General features: G+C 43.8%; 1 long non-coding RNA gene across 1 annotated transcript; it reads right to left on the bottom strand.

The window, feature by feature from the left end:
* Positions 1-2,155: 2,155 nt before the first annotated feature.
* LOC132380760 (uncharacterized) lies at positions 2,156-4,188 on the bottom strand. Its single transcript, XR_009507849.1, has 2 exons — positions 4,114-4,188; positions 2,156-2,690 (listed from the first exon to the last, which is right to left on the bottom strand). It is a non-coding gene; the product is annotated as an uncharacterized LOC132380760 (long non-coding RNA).
* Between the last annotated feature and the right edge of the window lie 1,276 nt (positions 4,189-5,464).

The raw sequence follows: 5,464 nt of genomic DNA on the forward strand, positions 1-5,464 counted from the left end.
ACTGACAGGAGAAGGGCTAAAGGTGGGTTATAGGTGCCTTAAAACCACACTTCAAGCAGATGGAGCTCGTCAGCCATGGTGGTCAGCTCATCCAGGAGAAGGGAAACTCTGATTTCAAATCTCCGCTGCCTTGCAGCTCTACCCACTGATGGGGAAGGTTTTTGGAGTAAAGCCCGAGGGGTAAAAACTGGAGTTGGAGTCCCTAAAGCAGTGCTACGTTGTATTCAATGCTGACTGGCAACCCCTGTGACATCTCTGGTGTCAAACTGTGTCGGTCTCTGCCGTTCTTTGGGTTCATCAGGGAGAGGGGGAGCCTGCTACAGCGCTTGGGCAACAACTTGCTCTCCGTATCGTACTGCCGCGGTTTTGCATATCCGGAGAGCTTGGATGCAACTTCTGTGGTCGACCCTGAACAACGGAGGCCCCTCAGACAACAGAGGGCATTCTGATTGACAAACAGCTCCAATGCAGAGACTGGTGGACTCTGCCCAGTCCGATCAAGGGTCCAGTTGTCCCTGCAATCGAGGACATCAACGAGTGGCGATGTCTCGGGAAGCCAGCGTCCATCTTCAGGAAGTCCCACCATCTGACCATGCCCTCTTCTCAAAGCTGCCAGCAGGCAGGAGGTACAAGAATGTGAAGACCCACACCACAAGTTTCAACCTCTGCCATCAGGTTCCTGAAATGACACAAACATTATCTTGGACTATATTTCCCTCAAATTGCACTGATGATGTCATATGTTTGCTTGTTTTGTCATGTAATTTATGTTCAATTTATTTTAATTTATATTAATTTATGTACAGTTTATGTTAATTTACACTTAAGTAATTTATGGCTGTCATATTTGTAATATTCTGTGTTGCTGCTGCAAAAAGCTAATTTTCTTAGGATTTATACACAGAGCATGAATGCACATGACAATGAACTTCAACATGATAACCTAACCGTGTCAATACATGGGTCGTATTATAGCCAAAGCACATCCATATTTCACCTTTAACAAAAGGGCCACCCCCAAAACTAAAGACCAAGCGTTAATGGTTGGTTTGAGTTGTTCTCCGATCTTAGCAATCCATTTGCAAACGCTTTAGGAGACATCATCAGTGCGCTGTTCAGCTGTGGTGTGCCCTCTGAATTGCCTGGCCTTTATATATCCGTCAGCTGATTTGTCTCCATTACGGAAACTCAGTTGTGATGCAGGCAGGGGCTCTTGTTGCTGATTGGTTGTGTGGAGAACTCTGTAATTTACTGTGGTCTGGAATTTTGCCCGCATTGTTTTATAAATAGGATCAAGGTCTGCGTGTCTGTTTACAAAATTGTTTGTGGAAAACCACGCTTCTAGGAATTACCTTGCATAAGTATATAAAGGCCAAGCATTCGGAGGGCACACCATAATTAACAGCGCACTGATGATGTCTCCTCACATGGTGACAAAGCGTTTGCAAATAAATTGCCAAGATTAGAGAATTACTCAACCCAACTATCAACCACCCTGAGCTACACACCTTCTGAGTTATTTCCACAGATAGCTGTGGAGGCCGGATCACTGGGTATATTTAAAGTGGATGGGGATAGGTTCTTGGTGAGTCAGGGCATCAAAGATTACAGGGAGAATGCGAGAGATCGGGAGTTGAGGGGGATAATAAATCAGCCATAATGGCAGACTTGATGGGCTGAATGGCCTAATTCTGCTCCTGTGTCTAATGGCCTTATAGTTGCAGGGAAAAGGCAGGAGGCTGGGGCTGAGAGGGATAAATGGAGAGTAGACTTGATGGGCCATATGGTCTAATCCTGCAGTTATGTATAATAGTCTCATTGTTTTATGTCAACAACTTTTCCCTCCACAGACGGAGGTCCTCCCAAACCAGCGTTTATTGCCCAGCAGTGAGGAACTACATAGCTGTGGGTCTGGACTCTGGACTCCCACTTAAGCCAGACTGAGTAAGGACAAGCGATTCCCTCCTGTGAAGGTAATTGGTGAAACAAATAGGGTTTTACAGCAAGTGACAGATTCGTTGCGATCATTACCAATTCCAGATTTACTTAATTGCGTGAATTTAAATTCCACAGCTGTTGTTCTGCAGCAGAAACTCTTGTCAATGCATCAGCATCCGCAAGCTATTCCAGTAATCTAACCACAATATTGATGAAATGTTGGTGGAAGACTTTATTAAAATATTCCTTTTGCCTCTTACAATAACCCAGTTTCGGAATGTTGGTGGGAAATTATTTCAGGAATCTGCACAGTGCCTGCCAAGGATGGGGTGAGATTTTCTCCAGTAAGTGAACACAACTTCAGTGGACTGCGATCCCACAGAAAATGGTTTATGAGGCAGCATACTTGAAAGCAGATGGCACATTTTACCAGCCAGCGAGTTCCTTTGTGTGTGAAAGAGAGCCATCGGCTCTGAGAGGACACCGCCCGCGTTTCAGCACGGCTCGTCGACGCAGAGGGCGGCACGATGGCAAAGCGGTCAGCGTAACGCGGTCTCCGCGCCAGCGACCCAAGGTTCAATTCCCGCTGCTGTCTGTTAAAGAGTGTGTATGTTCTCCTCTTCTCCATGTGGGTTTCCTCCGGGTGCTCTGATTTCCTCCAAAGACGTAATGTTTCTTAAGTTAATTGTTCAGTGGGTGCAATTAGGCCGCACAGGCTTGTAGGCAGGGAGGCCTGTTACCATGTTGTGTCTCTAAAATAAAATATGGATACTGCATGATCAGTGGAGTATTTCTATTGCTCTATGTTTTAATTTTATTAATATTTTTATTAGTTTCTACATAGAAGAATACAAAGTACAAGAAAGTGTATATAAAAGGTCAGAAAAGATTTTTAAAAACTACCAGTTACATTATATCTGTTCATAATAACAATTACATTACCCCGTATTCATATAAGTTAACCAATAGTTATATTGAACTATACTAATTTATTACAAAAGAAAAAAAGAGTCTAACCCCTACCAAGACCAAAGCTGTTCATTAAGGAGAAAAGAAGGTAAATACCTTCTTATATAGTAAAAATTAATAATAGCCAACATCTGAGTTTAAATAACGAATTGAAGGTTTTGAAAATAATTCAGAAAAGGTCCCCACAATGTTTGAAAGTCTTGACAAGATTCAGAAATCGAACAACGAATCTTCTCTAAATCTAAACATGACATAAGCATTGAGCATGAGTAGGAGGAGAAACATCTTTCCATTTAAACAAAAGTGCCCTCCTAGCTATAAGAGAGCTAAAAGCCAAAATATGTAGATCAGATGCCTTCAGTTTTGCGAAAAAACCAAATAGGACCGTCAGAGGGTTAGGCTTAAAATTGACTTTAAAAAGTAAGGAAAAAGTTAGAAAAACTTCCTTCCAATATTTTTTCAAGACTTGGACAAGTCTAAAACATATGAATTAATGAAGCTTCTCCATAATTACATCTGTCAAAGTAGGGAGATATATCCAAATAAAAACGAGATAGCTTATCCTTAGCCATATGAGCTCTACGTACCAACTTAAATTGTAAGAAGGAATGATGAGCACATAGTGATGAAGTATTAACCAGTTTAAAAATTTAATTTCAAGTTTCCTCAGATATTGATGTCTGCAAATCTTGTTCCCAGAGATTCTTAATTCTGACCATTTGTCTAATGCTTCCCATGGTAGCCTAGGGGTTAGCGTAATGCTATTAAAGTGCCAGCGACCTTGGTTCAATTCCTGCAGCTATCTATAAAGAGTGTACGCAATACTGTGCAAAAGTTTTAGGCACTGAGAGTGGGAAGGGGGCAGGGAGAGGGGAATCATGGTTGGGAAAAGGGGAAGGGAGAGGCAAGGGAATGGGAGGCACCAGAGAGAAATTCCGTAAAGGTCAATAAACCAATTGATTTGAATAAAATTACCTTGCCTGGTGTTTCAGGGCTGGGTGTGTCTGCACCCACATTACCCTCGGCCCTTGGCACTCGCTGCCACCTGTCCCACACCCCCCCTCACAGCACTCCACTCTTGCCATTCCCAACATCCTTTGCTCCCGCCAGATTTACAAATTTGCTCTCCATTCCACATTGGCAAATACAGTACTGTGCAAAAGTCTTAGACTCCCTCGGTATATGTATTTGCTTACGATTTCGTACCATGCTGTACCTTTTTCCTGTGACCTCGTGAGTTTCTTCTAGCTGTTCCGATTTCTTCCCACAATCCAAAGATGGACAGGTTAGTATGTCAATGGGTCACATGGGTGTAATTGGGCGGCACCAGCTCACTGAGCTGGGAGGGCCTGCTATCATGCTGTATCCTGAAATAAGTAACTAAAATAAATATAAAGGAGAGACTCGACAACATCATAGAACCTGACCTTCAGTCCTGGGAGTCGGTGTTCCGTGTCCAGGTGTGCTAATCACCCAGAAACAGTTCTATTGTTTTATTCTTAACCTTGCGTCTCAGTATCCTTGTGCCAACGTCCCAGCAATCAGGCATCAAATATCGGCTCACACTACACTGAGCACAGAACATCGCAGTACAGGAACAGGCCCTTCGGCCCACTATGTCTGTGCTGGATACGATGATGCCATATTACCCCATATTACAACCGTTTGTATGTGATCTGTATCTCACCCCTACGTATTCACTTTAGCATGATGCCATTTCCGCTCAGGGCACCAGAGTTTGGAGTACAATTCCAGCATCCTCCTTAGGTTCTCCCCAAGAGAGAATGGTTTCCTCAGGGTGATCCAGTTTCCTCCCATTGTCCTAAGACCCACCAGTTAGGAGTTTAATTGGTCATTGTTAATTGTCCCATAACTGGGTTAGGGTCCATCTCTGTCTGTCCTTGGCCATCTTCTCTATTGTGCCCCAGGTGCAGATCAGGGTCCTCATTTCTGCTTCGATGGTACGGCGCCAAGTCGCCTTTGGCCTTCTGCGTCTCTGCGTCTCCTCCTCCTTCCAGGAGTCCAATAAAGTTGGCCTCTCTTCTCAATCCATCTCCATTGTTTCCTCATGATGATTGTGGCCATGACCTCTTGGTGACATTGAAGGAGTAGGGCGTGGTTGGAGATCTTTCTCAGTCAGAAGACACGACGGATCTTCCAGAGGCTCGTGGTGTGGAATGACAAAAACTTGGCAAGGCCACTCTCTGTTGTGCGCCCACATTCTGACCCGTTCTACTCTGTACCTCTAAATAAATAATAAATAAATAAGTTCTGTTGTATCTGTTTCCAACACTACCCAGGGACGTGTCACTTTCTGTGTAGAGAAACTTGCTCCTTGCATAGTCCTTTGCAACATATAAACTGCTGGAGGAACAGGCAGCATTTGGGAAGGGAAATGAACAGTTAGTGTTTCAAAATGAGACCCTTTATCTGCACTGAAGGATAGAGGAGATATAGCAAGCAAACAGTTAGCACAATGTTTTACAGCAGCAATGATAGGGGTCCAAATCCTGCCACCGTCTGTACGGAGTTTGCACGTTCTACTCTTGTCAGAGTT

This window comes from Hypanus sabinus, chromosome 24 (assembly GCF_030144855.1).
Source record: "Hypanus sabinus isolate sHypSab1 chromosome 24, sHypSab1.hap1, whole genome shotgun sequence".
NCBI classification, from domain to species: Eukaryota; Metazoa; Chordata; class Chondrichthyes; order Myliobatiformes; family Dasyatidae; genus Hypanus; species Hypanus sabinus.